Source organism: Lepus europaeus, chromosome 19 (assembly GCF_033115175.1).
Source record: "Lepus europaeus isolate LE1 chromosome 19, mLepTim1.pri, whole genome shotgun sequence".
Classification (NCBI taxonomy): domain Eukaryota; kingdom Metazoa; phylum Chordata; class Mammalia; order Lagomorpha; family Leporidae; genus Lepus; species Lepus europaeus.
Window position 1 is genome coordinate 34540436 of NC_084845.1, and position 15353 is coordinate 34555788.

The window sequence follows — 15353 nt, forward strand, 5'->3', positions numbered from 1 at the left end:
AGGATGGCCCAAGTCCTTGGGCCCTGCACCCGCATGGGAGACCAGGAGAAGCACCTGGCCACCTGGCTCCTGGCTTTGGATCAGCGAGATGCGCCGGCCGCAGCTGCCATTGGAGGGTGAACCAACAGCAAAAAGGAAGACCTTTCTCTCTGTCTCTCTCTCTCACTATCCACTCTGCCTGTCAAGAAAAAAAAAAAAAATCATAAAAGAAATCTCCTAGAACACAGGGAGGGAAGACAGAGAAAATGTGAAAGAGCAGACAATACACGGGGCCAGATGTGGCATAGTAGGCTAAGCCTCCGCCTGCAGTGCCAGCATCCTGTATGGGCACCAGTTTGAGTCTTAGCTGCTCCACTTCCCATCCAGCTCTCTGCCATGGCCTGGGAAAGCAGTAGAAGATGGCCCAGGTCCCTGGGCCCCTGCACCCGCATGGGAGACCGGGGAGAAGCTCCTGGCTCCTGGCTTCGGATTGCCCCAGCTATGGCTTTGTGGCCATTTGAGGAGTGAACCAGCAAATGGAAGATCACTCTCTCTGCCTTTCAAATAAATAAATAAATCTTTAAGAAAGGGCAGACAAGATTCAACAGGACAAATCCAAAAGACCAGCGTACACTAAATGGGGTCCCACGACAAGGAGAGGCATGAATTCCCTGCAGCCAGTTCTCTGTCCCGCATCACTCGTTCCAGAGATCACTGCCGCTCCTGGATGTCCCATCCCACCAAGACGGGGGCTGGGTATTTTCAGGGAAGGGAATTGAAGGAGGGTGACCAAACACTAACAAATGTGTCCCACTTTCTGACTGTGCCCAAATAGCACCAGCAAAGACAGAACCACAGCCTATGTGCTCTAGGGATGGAAAATTTGTCTGAGCCATTGGCAGAAATGTTAAAATCAGGGGGTGGGGCGCAGCTGAACCCTTGGACTCCTCCCCTTGCCGGTGAGTTGCCTGCAGGCTAGCAGACTGTTTCTCCACCATGTTTAGTTTAGAATATCATGACTTTTTCCAATGCCCAGGTCTACAGAGAGTAGCGAGCATCTCTTGGGTGAGTGCCTAGTGAAGCAAACATTCTGCCTTTTCCAAGAATGTCCCTAACACAGTCTGCACTGATGCACTCCCAGCATTCATGTTCCACTACAACCTCTGGCTCCCACTCACTGACCCAAGGGGAGATCTCCAAAATTTGAGCAACTGGATTCTCCTTCCTAGGAAGCTGAAAATTAATCTGGTGAGACAGAGGCTCTACAGAGTCTTCAGGTTTAGCCTAGAGGGAGGGGCTGAGAACTCCCATAAACCGAAAAGGACAGCATGGGACCCCACCCCCCAACCACCACCAACACACAATAAGGACATACAAGAAAAAAGGCTCCAAAGTATGTTTGTGGAGAAACAAGGCATGGGAATATGATACAGATAGAAGTAGATCAGCTATAGACTCTAAAACTTCAAACAAAGCAGCACGAATCCTCTAAAGTACAAGCTCAGAGAGGCTGTCAAGGTTTCCAGGCAGAACTCTCAGGAAAGGAGATCTTTGGAATATTTTATACAGAAAGAGGTGGTGAGGCCAATGAGAATGCAGTAATCAAGATAAAAGCTGGGAGCCGGCGCTGTGGCGATGCGGGTAAAGCCACCGCCTGCAGCGCCGGCATCCCATAGGGGCACCGGTTCAAGTCCCAGCTGCTCCACTTCTGATCCAGCTCTCTGCTATGATCTGGGAAAGCAGCAGAAGATGGCCCAAGTCCTTGGGCCCCTGCACCCACGTGGGAGGGCCAGAAGAAGCTCCTGGCTCCTGGCTTTGGATCAGCCCAGCTCTGGCCATTGTGGCTTTTTGGGGAGTGAACCAGCGGATGGAAGACCTCTCTCTCTCTGCCTTTGTAACTCTGCCTTTCAAATAAATAAATAATATTAAAAAAAAAAAAGATAAAAGCTGGTCAAGATACAAAATGCTCAAATACAAAATTAGAATCTGAAAAGAAATTCTGTAGCACACATGGACAGAACACCTGTATCAATCAATAAAATAAATGTGAGCACTTGGAGTGGGAAGTTTGGCACAGTGATTAGGCTGCTGCTTGGGACACCTACATTCCATACTGGAGTATTTGGGTTCAAGTCTTGGCTCCACATCCAATTCTAGCTCCTTATGATTTAATGTGTACACTGGGAAGCAGTGGTTATGGACTTGAGTCTCTGCCACCACTTTTAAGACCTGAATGAAGTTCCAGGCTCCTGGCTTTTGCTGTTGCAGGTATTTGGGGGAGTGAACCAGCAGATGGAAGATCTCTCTCTGCCTTTCAAATAAAAATAAATGAGGGGCCAGCAGTTTGGCGTAGAAGGCTAAGCCTCTGCCTTACAGGAGCTGTTTCAAGTCCCAGCCGCTCCACTTCCCATCTAGCTCCCTATTATTGTGCCTGGGAAAGCAGTGGAAGAGGGTCCAAGTACTTGGGCCCTTGCACCCACATGGGAGACCCAGAAGAAGCTTCTGGCTTCAGCCTGCTCCAGCCCCAGCTGTTGCTGCCATTTGGGGATTGAACTATCAGAACTCTCTCTCTCTCTCTCCTTCCCTGCCTTTCAAATAAATAAATAAATATTCAAATAGAAATAAATGAAGTTAAATAAGAACGTGGCTTCCGGACTTTTAGATAACATTTCCAACATTTTTAAGATTTATTTTTATTTACTTGAAATAAACAGAGACAGAAAGATCTTCCATTCATTGGTTCATTTCCCACATGGCTGCAATAGCCAGGGCTGGGCCAGGCTGAAGCCAGGAGCCTGTAACTCCACCCAGTCTTCCAAGTGAGTGGCAGGGGTCCAGGCACTTTCCCAGGTGCATTAGCAGAGAGCTGAATCTGAAGTGGAGTAGCCAGGCCTCAGCCAGAAGTTTCTTCTGAGTCTCTCACGTGGATGCAGGGGCCCAAGCACTTGGGCCATCTTCTGCTGCATCCCCAAGTGCATTAACAGGGAGCTGGAACAGAAGTGGAGCAGCCAGTTCTTGAACCAGTGCCCATATGGGATGCTTGGCACCACAGGGGCAGCTTTACCTGCTCTGCCACAGCACCAGCCCCTGTCCTTCCTTTTAATCACAATGAAATGTTGGCACTACCATAAAAAAAACAAACACCTGAACTCAGATGTGTCTAACTGATTCACTTCTAACCTTGAGCCTCCTGATGAAGGGCAGAAGTTGCAGTTATGAGGTACTCCAGAAAGTTCATGGAAGGGGCCAATATTGTGGCACAGTGGGTTAAGTTGCCACATGTGAGTCAGGCATCCCATATGGGCACCAGCTACTCCACTTCTGATCCAGCTTTGTGCTAATGCACCTAGGAAAGTAGTGATGACAGCCCAAGTGTTTGAGTCCTTGCCACCCAGGTGGGCGACCCAAATGAAGCTTCTAGCTTTGGCCTGGCCCAGCCCTGGGCACTGTGGCCATTTGAGGAGTAAACCAGCAAATGGAAGATATTTCCCTCTCTTTCTAACTCTTTCAAATAAATCTTTTTTTTTTTAAGTTCATAAAAATGGAATTACAAGATATTTAAGCAAAAAGGTTTTAAAGTTTTATTTATTTATTTGAAAGGCAGCATGACAGGGCTGGCATTGTAGTGTAGCAAGTAAACTCACTGAGTGATGCTGACATCCCATATAGGCCCCAGTTCATATCTTGGCTGCTCCACTTCTGATCAGCTCCCTACTAATGGCCTGTGAAAAGCAGCAGAAGATGGCCCAAGAACTTGAGCCCCTACTACCCATGTGGGAGACTGATGAAACTCCTGGCTCTGGCCTAGCCCAGTCCCGAGTATTGCGGCCATCTGGGAAGCAAATCAGCAGGTGGTAGACCTCTCTGTCCCTCTCTCTCTCTGTAATTCTTTCAAATAAATAAAATATTAAGAAAGAAAAGAAAGAAGGGGGAGGAAGAGAAAGAGAGAGAAAGGAGGAAGGAAGGAAAGAAAGAAAAAAAGGACTATCTAGAGGAAGGGAGGAAGGGAGGAAGGGAGGGGAGGACGGACATACAGTGAGAGAGAGAGAGAGAGAGATCCTCCATCCACTGGTTCACTCCCCAAATGCCTCCAACAACCAGGCCGGACCAGACTGAGGACAGAAGCTTAGAACTCAATCTGGGTTTCTCATGTGGGTGGTGGGGTTCAAATACTTGAGCCACCACCTGGTATCTCCCAGGGTGCACATTAGCAGGAAGCTGGATCAGAAGTGAAGCCGGGACTCCTAACTAGGCACTCCAGTATGGAATATAGGTGCTTCAAGAGGTAACTTAACCACTGCACAATGCCCACCCTGAATACAAAAAGATTTTGAATCCATGCACAGCTTTTGCATAATATGCACATTTCCATTAATGTTTTAAAGAACCCTAGAATCTATATCTACAGCACCAAATATATGTGGCTCCAACCCAAAATTGATAGACGGCAAACTTGTATCCAAACTTCCTGCTGGAAGCAGATGTTCTTAATGATGATACATCAGATTTAAATGATTTTTTAAAAAAAGAAAGAAAAAAAGTAAATTCTAATTTGCAGGTATAACTAACAACCAGATGTCAAGGGGTGAGGATATTGTTTGTGTTCTGTGTTTCACTGGAAACATAAAACTTTGCAGGTTAAAAAAAAATTGAAGCTTAACAGGTCTATCACTGGAACCTTGGGGAGCCTCGCCACCAAATAATATCCCAAGAGCCCAGGCGGTCATTTTTTTTTTTTTTTTTTTCTGAGTTTTCCAAAATGGAAACAGAAGGAGCACTCTCTGGAAACAGCCCAGACACATGGAAAGCAACTCGGAATCACCATCTGCTTCCTCTGTAACAAAGAAAGATCTGTCACATTTAGCCAATTATCAAGAAAACACAAAGCAATTTTCTGTGGAGCATTTTCTAGATATGTTCCATATAAAATATTAAAATAAGGGGCTAGCACCATGGCACAGTAGGTTAATCCTCCGTCTGCTGTGCTGGCATCCCATGTGGGCACTGGTTCTAGTCCCGGCTGCTCCTCTTCTGATAGAGCTCTCAGCTATGGCCTGGGGAGGCAGTGGAAGATGGCCCAAGCGCTTGGGCCCCTGCACCTGCATGGGAGACCTGGAAGAAGCTCCTGGCTCCTGGCTTCTTACGGGCCCAACTCTGTCTGTTGCAGCCATTTGCAGGGAGAACCAGTGGACGGAAGACCTTTCTCTCTGTCTCTTCCTATCACTGTCTGTAACTCTACCTCTCAAATAAATAAAAACCTTAAAAAATATTAAAATGAGTATCTAAAATCCTAAATCTTTGGAAGAGTAAATATATTTGACAATTAAAAATATAAAGTTCCAAAATGATTTAAAAAAAACAACTTATTCAAAAAGGGGCAAAGGTCTTGAATAGACATTTTCTCCAAGAAACATAAACAACTAGTCTTTGTCGCATGAAAACATGTTCAGTATATGACTAGTATTCAGGGAAATGCAAATCAAAACCATAATGAGATATCACTTTATATGCATTTTGGTGGCTATTATTTAAACAAACAAAAACCAGAAAATAACAAATGGTGAGAATGTGCAAAAAATCAGAACCCTTGTGTATTGTTGGTGAGAATGCAGAATGAAGTGGCCACTATGTAAAATAGTTTGGTTGTTTTTCAAAGTTACACATAGAATTATGCTAAAATCCGGCAGTTCCTAGGAACATACCCCAGAGAACTGAGAACAGGGACTCAAACAGATACTTGTACCCCTGTGTCCACAGCAGCATTATTCACAGTTGTGCAAAGATGGAAACAAACCAACTGTTCAACAACAGATGAATGGATAAACAGAATGTAGTGAACGTATAGATATTCAGTCTGAAAAAGGAGGGAAATTCTGATACATGCTAGAACACTGATGAACCCTGAAAACATGCTAAGTAAATACTTATAATAAGCCAGACACTACAGGACAAACACAAGTACTGTGATTTCATTATAACCAGAATAGGCACATTCAGAAACAGGAGTAAGATAGATGTGACCAGGGACTCGGCGCGGAGAGGGGGACAGAATGGAGAGTTATTGATTAATGGATATAGAATTTTAGTTTGGAATGATGAAAAGATTCTGAAAATCGGTATTGGAGATCATTACACAACACTGTGAATGTACACAGTGTCACTGAATTTTACACTTAAAATGATTTAAATGGTAAATTGGTAAATCTTATGTTTTACAGATTTTACAGTTAAAAAAAAAAACAAAAAAAACCTGTAACTACCTTAACCCACATTCTCAAGTTCAATGAATTGTATGCCAACAATTAAATAACCCACATGAAAACAGATTCCTAGAAAAACACAAATTTCCTGGACTCAAGAATACAAAATCCCAGTAGACCTGTATCAGGAGATTGAATCAACAATCAAAAACCTCCCAACAAGAAAAATCCCAGGGGTGCCGGTGCTCTGACACAGTGGGTAAAGCTACTGCCTGCAGTGCCAGCATCCCACATGGGCAACGGTTTGAGTCCCGGCTGCTGCATTTCCAATCCAGCTCTCTGCTAAAGGGCCTGGGAAAGCAGCAGAAGACAGCCCAAGTGCTTGGGCCCCTGCACCCATGTGGGAGACCTGGATGAAGCCCCTGGCTTTGGCCTGGCCCAGCCCTGACTGTTGCAGCCATTTGGGGAGTGAACCAGTGGATGGAAGCATGCATGTGTGCTCTCTCTAACTCAATAAATAATAAAATCTTTAAAAAAAAAAAAAAAAAAAAAACCCAGAAAGAAAAAGCAAAAGCCCAGAACCAAATGGCTTGACTGATGAATTCTACCAAGCATTTAAAGAATTAACACCAATCCTTCTCAAGCTCAAGCTCTTCCCCCACTCCACCCCCCCACCCCCCAAAAAAGAAAAAGAACTGGAGGAGGGGAACATGCCATACTTCATCCTGAGTCCAGCATTACTCTGATAAAGACAACACAAGAAAACTCAACAAACATCAGCGAGGGGGCAGAACAGGAAGCTCTGCCTACAACAGCCAGGGCTGGCTGGGCTACCGCTGAAACTGGGGGCAGAACTCAGTCCGGCTCCACCAGCATCCTGGCTCTCAGGGTTTACAAGAGCAGAAAGTTAGAGTCAGGAGTCGGAGTCAGGAATTAAACCAAGGCACTCTGATATGGAATGTAGGCATCTCAACCCCCTCCCCCCACCCCTCCCCCCAAGAAAAGGTGATCTAAGGTCTCATTTCCAGTAGCTAGTCTTTAAAGCCCATAGTGTGCAAGTTGACCTAGTGAGCAAGAATTTGGCAAAGCAAACAGCAGAAAAACTCCAGCTCTCATCTTCTCCCCGAGGACAGAACACCCATCTAGCACTCTCACTTTCCAGCTGCATCTCAGGTAACGGGCTTTTATCTTGCCTGTCTTAGGACACTAACAGGATTTGCTACACCCTCAATATTTGTGCCACACCACAAAGATTTGAGAGGCCCCTAGCATGAGAATCTCTGACACAACTGATTATCTTATTTAATGCACAGAAACAATCACAAAATCAAGGAAACAGGGAAATACATTACAAATCAAAGACCAAAACGAAGCTCCAAAAACAGTTAAGGCCATTGCTAACCATAACTAGTGGTGGAAAATTGAAAGCATTACCTCTGAGACTTGTGTAAGTTTATGATGCCCACTCTCACCATGTCCAATCAGTACATTACTGAAAGTACTAGAAAGAACAATCGGAGAAAAAAAATAAATTAAACGCATTCAGATTAGAAAGAAAGTAAAGTTATTCCCATTTGCAGAAGTCATAACTCTACCAAACAGCACTGTTAGAATAAATAGAATTCATTAAAGTGTCAGGATGCAAAAATCATCTGCATTTCTTTATATCAGTAACAAACTTTCTGAAAAATTAAGAAAAAAAATCATTTTCAACAGTATCAAAAGAATAAGATTCTTAGGAATAAGCTTAACCAAGAGAGAAGATCTGAACCCTGAAAAATATAAAACATTAATTGAAGAAATTGAAGTCACAAATAAATGGAAAATACTCCACAACTATGTATTTGAGAATATTGTTAAAATATCCATACTGGGGCCGGTGCTGTATGTATGTATGTGTGTATATATATATATATATATATATATATATCTTCATACTACACAAAGTGACATACAGGTTTAATACAGTCACTATTAAAATTCCAAGAGCGGGGCTGGCACTGTGGTGTAGCCAGTAAAGCCGCTGCCTGCAGTGCCGGCATCCCACATGGATGCCGGTTCAAGACCCAGCTGCTCCACTTCCAGTCTAGCTCTCTGCTATGGCCTGGTAAGCAGAAGAAGATGGCCAAGTCCTTGGGCCCCTGCACCCATGTGGGACACCCAGAAGAAGCTCCTGGCTCCTGGCTTTGGATCGGCGCAGCCCTAGCAGTTGCGGCCAGAAGTCAGTATTTCTAGCAACACACTTCAAAGTAACTCCAAAGCACAGCCAAGGTAGAGAACCACTGGTTTAGATGATTTATACTTAATCTTAAGGTGCAACTGTCTTCTACCTAAATACTCTGCACCAATAAAAAAGACAGCCCATGTCCTTGAACGCTGTTAGCAGTTTAATATTCTGTATAGATACTATTAGTCTCTAGGAACATATTTATTTATCTGGTCATAAACGAAGGCTCTGCACTGTCCTGGTGCTCTTGCTGACTAGGAACCTCCATTCTATCAAAGGTCTAAGTGGGACATTGGGCATTTCAATCTTTGATGTAAGAATGGCTTGTTGTAACAGGAGTCACTGTGCACTTACTCCCCATGTAGGACCTCTGTCCTTAATGAGTTATACTATGAGAATTAACTGTAAAACTGTTTTCAAAAAGTACTTTATACTTTGTGTGTCTGTGTGGGTGCAAACTGTAGAAATATTTACTTAGTATAGAGTTGGCCTTCTGTACATAAAGTTAATTAAAAATTAATCTTAATGAAGAATGTGATGAGAAAGGGAGTAGGAGGTGGGACAGGAGTGGGAGTGGGAGGGCAGGTATGGGGGGAAGAACTACTATATTCCTAAAGCTGTACCTATGAAATTTGTGTTCATTCAATAAAAGCTTTCTTTTAAAAATGGCTTGTTAGGATAATGCACCTGGGAAAGCAGCAGAAGATGGCCCAAGTACTTGAACCCATGCCACCCACATGATAGACAGGATTAAGCTCCTGGCTCCTGGCTTCGCCTGGCCAAGCCCTGGCCATTGCAATCTTTTAGAGTAAGCCAGCAGATGGAAGATCTCTGTCTCTCCTCCTCTCTCTGTAACTTTGCCTTTCAAATAAAATTTTAAAATCTTTAAAAATAAAATGTTCATGGAAAATGAAATTTTTAAAAAATGGCTTGTTAAATATTTAATTATTTGATTCTAGGTTTAACGTGCAATAACCACATATTTCTGTTTTCCATTCTGCACCTTCAAAACTTTGTTGCAAATGAATGTTTACTAACAAAACAAAAGTCATAAACAACATTCTCAGCAAAAGCTCCTGGAATTGGCCATATCACAACCTGAAAAAGAAACAAGTACTTACAGAACATTATCACTTTCTAACTAGCCAGTCTTCATCCTGAAACAGTTCTCTTCACCCAAATTCTAAACTTCTCCAAATTGAGTTGTTCTACACCAAGAAAAATCAACTTATCAGCGACATCCTCTAATACATTTAACATTATTGTTCTGCACAAGGAGGTTTCAAAAAGTCTTTGGCCAGAGCTGCAGCTCACTAGGTTAATCCTCCGCCTGTGGAGCCAGCACCCCGGGTTCTAGTCCCGGTCGGGGCACCAGAATCTGTCCCGGTTGCTCCTCTTCCAGTCCAGCTCTCTGCTGTGGCCCAGGAAGGCAGTGGAGGATGGCTCAAGTCCTTGGGCCCTGCACCTGCATGGGAGACCAGGAGGAGGCACCTGGCTCTTGGCTTCAGATCGGCACAGCACGCCAGCCGCAGCACACCAGCCGTAGCGGCCATTTAGGGGGTGAACCAACGGAAGGAAGACCTTTCTCTCTCTCAACTAAAAAAAAAATTTTTTTTTAAAGACTTTAATAAATTTCACCATTCCAAGTGATACACTAAATACACAATAAATACTTGTGAACCTTTCAGGTGGCAAAAGCAACCTTTGTTCTATGGCTGAAATCCATTGTTACACAGGAGCAGTGATAAAGCAACCCAAGATCCCCCAGCAAGCTGTTTGCAGTCAGAAATCAGGGAGGCAAAAAAATAACTGCCACGGAGCGGTGCTGTGGCACAGCAGGTAAAGCGACCAACTGCAGTGCCGGCATCCCCTATGAGGACTGCTTAGAGTCTCAGCTGTTCCACTTCCAATCTAGCTCCTTGCTAAAGTGCCTGGGAAAGCAGCAGCAGGTGGCCCAAGTACTTGAGCCCCTGCACCCATGTGGGAGACCCAGAAGAAGCTCCTGACTCCTGGCTTCGGATCAGCTCAGCTCCAGCTGTTGCAGCTATTGGAGAGTAAACCAGTAGATGGAAGTTCTCATTCTCTCATTCGCTCTCTCTCACTCCCTCTCTCTAACTCTGTCAAATAAATAAATCTTAAAAAATTAAAAGAATTAGACCACTAAGAAAATTTCCAGATAGAAAGCACATGATACCAAAATCAAGTATCAAGTAATAGAAACAGAAATGATAAATATATGGGTATTTTTAAAAAAATCTAAAATTAATAAGCAAAAATTACAAGTGTCTGATGAGTTTTCTAACTTATAACCATAACATAAAGGGGAGAGAGTAAAGGAATGTAAATGATGGTAAGACCTCTACACCTCAATTGAATTGGTATGATATTAATTTTATTTTTTAAAGATTTATTTATTTATTTATTTATTTGAAAGTCAAAGTTACACAAAGAGTGTAGGAAAGGCAGAGAGAGAGAGGTCTTCCATCCACTGGTTCACTCCCCAGTTGGCCGCAATGGCAAGAGCTGTGCTGATCCGAAGCCAGGAGCCAGGAGCCTCCTCCAGGTCTCCTATGTGGGTACAGGGACTCAAGCACTTGGACCATCTTCTGCTGCTTTCCCAGGCCACAGCAGAGAGCTGGATTGGAAGTGGAGCAGCTGGGACTAGAACCGGTGCCCATATGGGATGCTGGCACTGCAGGCAGCAGCTTTACCCGCTACGCTACCGTGCCAGCCCCAAGATATTACTTTTAAATGAACTGTAAATGTTATGCATTATTTATGACAATCCTTAAAGCAAACACTAAAAAACTATACAAAGAGATGCAGTCAAAAACTGCAATAGATAAAATATAATACTGACAAGTGTTCAAAAAATCCAAGGTTAATAAAAAAAAAACCCTGGGAGGTAGAACATAAAAGGAGGAGTCATACTGCTGTTCCTGAGCAAGTGCAGAGGAGCACCACACATGGATAAAATCTGATGGTCCTTTGTTGCTGGTGGTGGAGTGGGCTCATGCCCTAAAGAACGCTCAACCTCAAAGCCCAAAGCAACAGGGTTTATAAAGGCAAAAACCACAAGAATGGGAGGGGGAATATGTGGTTACTGGGGTCAAGCTAACCTAAAGCCTATGCGAAGCTAGTATCAGTTACAATCTTCACAATACCAGTTACAGTCTTAACAATTTTAATTATCATCTTGACATAAATCCAGGTATTGGCCTAAATCATAGGTAGGACATAGACAAATTACAATCTTATCATTAACCAGGTGCAGCCTGTTTTTCAGCTTGAGCAATCAGGCTAGGGGGTTTCTATGCTTTGCCAAGTATGATGTAGTGGACTGCTACTGTCTGAGTGTTTTAGATCGCAGTTTTCAGACCAGAGTCTCATGGCGAGGGAGTGCTTTCTCAAGACGGGGCCTCCTGTGCTCTAAAATGGAGTCCCTACAGCCAAGGTGTGACTTCAGATTAGAAAACACACAGGGGCGGTGGCAGGTGCAGCAGGAGGAGTCAATCCGATTCCAAGGCGGTGGCACAACGGAGGGACTGGAAGAGAATGGAAGTGTTGTCCAAGTTGGAGACCTGTTACCTTGCAAGATTTGTGGAAGAACAATCTTTCCAGTAGCATTAAAAAAGACATGGGCCTATTTGCCAGAAAACTGCCACCAAAAAACATAAGACTTTTGATTAAAACAGACAAAGAGCTGAAGGAATGGATATTCCAAGTTAAACCTCTGAAACCTAGGCCAGAACCACCAAAGAAACCATCTGATTGGAGAAGACAACATGAAGAATTCATCGCCACCATACAAGCAGCTAAAGGCCTTGATCAGGCACTGGAAAAGGGTGGAAAACTTCCTCCTCCTCCTCCACCTTCCCACGATCCTGATTATATATAATGCCCATAGAGCCATAGGAGATTCAATGAAAATGCAGCTGATAGACAGAAATTTCTGTAAAGAACAAGCAGTACGTATTAGTAACAAAGGGAAATTTTCTACAGATACCAAAGGAAAACCAGCTTCTCGGACACAGTGTAAGTCACCTGCAGGTAAAAAGTCAAATTCCCCTGGAACCACGTCATCAGGATCTTCAAGATTACCACAACCAAGTGGCACTAGCAAAGCTGTTGTAGGTGTGCCTTCAGGTCAAGTGTCTTCAGTTAAGTTCTTTGGGAAACAAACTTCAGACCCTATCTCCCTCTCATAAAGGGACAGCAGCCCTTCATGCAGGTAAGATGGGCATGTTAGGCCCTCCACTTCGAACTCGAAGAAATGTACAAAGGCAGTATGACTGTGATACAAAATCAAACAGTGCCATCAAAAGACATGAGCTATTATCCATTTACAAAACTAACACCAAACCTCGAAATTCCACACCACCTAGTCTGGCAAGAAACCCTGCCTCCAGTGTGCTTACAAGCAAAAGAAAAACATACACTGACAGTTACATTGCAAGGCCAGATGGAGACTATACATCTTCACTTAATGGTGGAAATATTTTTTGGTTTTTTTTGACAGGCAGAGTGGACAGGTGTTTTTTTTGTTTTTGTTTTTGTTTTTGTTTTTTTTTTTTTGACAGGCGGTTAGAAAGTGAGAGAGAGAGAGAGAAACAGAGAGAAAGGTCTTCCTTTTTGCCGTTGGTTCACCCTCCAATGGCCGCCGCGGCCAGCGCACCGCGCTGATCCGAAGGCAGGAGCCAGGTGTTTATCCTTGTCTTCCATGTGGGTGCAGGGCCCAAGGACGTGGGCAATCCTCCACTGCACTCCCGGGCCACAGCAGAGAGCTGGCCTGGAAGAGGGGCAACCGGGACAGAATACGGCGCCCCGACAGGGACTAGAACCGGGGTGCCGGCGCCGCAGGCGGAGGATTAGCCTAGTGAGCCGCGGCGCCAGCTCTAATGGTGAAAATAGTAAAGGCCTTGAAGGAAATTCAACTGGACACTTACCAAAATTCTGCCATGAAGGGCAAAGTTCTGTTGTGAATGTGGCATTCAGAGAATGATTCTGTGAACAATATCCCAAAAGAAAAAGAACCAGGTTCAGAATTCTCTGATTATTGCTGCATGGACAGCTAGAGCCCTTCCTCTAGTTATTTTGTGTTAAAAATTTTTTAAACACATTTTTAAGTAATTTTTAGCACATAATCTTAAATCTGTTTGTATATACGTGTACATATACTGTATATAATAAATACCTGATACCCTAAACTGTGCCATTCAAGGAAATGTTCACTTATCTGTCAGAAAATCATTTCAAGTGGAATCATTAACTTAGGTATTACATTTCTCTTGTTGTTAAAATACGTTAAGTACATATGTACACAAATTCTCAGACTGTATGCTTAGCTCTTCAAACTTAAGGTAACCATAACTTTGAACAAAAAATCAGAATGAACATTTTTAACAGTTGGTACCTATCTTCCGATGGTGTTGTAGCAGGATGGGAAACTTGGTATTTTGTAATTCAGGATAATGGTCTTAGTTAACTGTATAGGTTTGTGAGGTCATTTTCCTATTGAGATCTTCAATAACTAATTTTATAAATCTTAAAAAAATACAGAAAAAAACCCCATGTTTATGTTGCTCTTGGTATATTATAAATTATATAAAGATCTTTACACTCATTCTGTGAAAATGTAATTATGCATTTCCTTTCCAGAAACACAAATTTAAAAATACAGATGTCTTTTAACTGAGCTTTTTTAACTTCGGTGTGGATTATTTGAACATATATATAGTCTTCTTACATTCTGATTATGTTCCCAAATTTTACTTTCTTGTTATATCCTACATGTTTAAAAAGATTGTGTTTCTGTGTAACTGAATTTAGATGAAGTTATTTTTAATTTTTTTTTTTTTTGACAGATAGTGAGAGAGACAGAGAGAAAGGTCTTCCTTCCGTTGGTTCACCCCCAAAATGGCCACCACGGCCAGTGCTGCGCAGACCCAAAGCCAGGAGCCAGGAGCTTCCTGCTGGTCTTCAAGCGGGTGCAGGGCCCAAGCACTTGGGCCATCCTCCACTGCCTTCCCAGGCCACAGCAGAGAGCTGGACTGGAAGAGGAGCAACCAGGACTAGAACCTGGCACCCATATGGGATGCTAGTGCCGGCGCCGCCGACAGAGGATTAGCCAAGTGAGCCACGGCGCAGGCCCTTTTGAATGCATTTTAAAACAAACTGCCTCATGGAGGATGGCCCAAGTGCTTGGGTCCTGCACACGCATGGGAGACCAGGAGGAAGCACCTGGCTCCTGGCTTCGGATCGGCTCAGTGTGCCGGCTGTGGCGGCCATTTTGGGGGTGAACCAACGGAAGGAAGACCTTTCTGTCTCTCTCTCACACTAACTCTGCCTGTCCAAAAAAAAAAAAACAAAAACAAAAAACTGCCTCACCTAATAAGTAATAACCATAGTATTAATCATTAGTGCTCGGCCATCGCCACGGCTCATTAGGCTAATCCTCCACCTGCAGCACCGGCGGCACACCAGGTTCTAGTCCCGGTTGGGGTGCCGGATTCTGTCCCGGTTGCCCCTCTTCCAGGCCAGCTCTCTGCTGTGTCCGGGAAGGCAGTGGAGGATGGCCCAAGTGCATTGGCCCTGCACCCACAAGCGAGACCAGGAGAAGCACCTGGCTCCTGCCTTCGGATCAGTGCGGTGCGCCAGCCGCAGCAGCCACTGGGGGTTGAACCAACGGAAAAGGAAGACCTTTCTCTGTCTCTCTCACTGTCCACTCTGCCTGTTCAAAAAAAAAAAAAAAAAAATCGTTAGTGCTGAGCATGCAGGTCAAAAGTATTTGAATATTAGTTCCTTGATGTATACTTAAATGTAGTTATGAGTAGGATAAAAGAATATTTAATTTTTCCTACTCATTTTCTTTAGTGTTGAATCATTATTCACATCTCAATGAAAGTCAAAGAAAAATGTCTAATGCATAACTGACCTGTTATGTAACT

General features: G+C 43.7%; 1 pseudogene; it reads left to right on the top strand.

Annotated features, from left to right (window-relative positions):
- Window positions 1-11840: 11840 nt before the first annotated feature.
- On the top strand, window positions 11841-13416 carry LOC133747697 (zinc finger C2HC domain-containing protein 1A-like; annotated as a pseudogene).
- Window positions 13417-15353: the final 1937 nt, after the last annotated feature.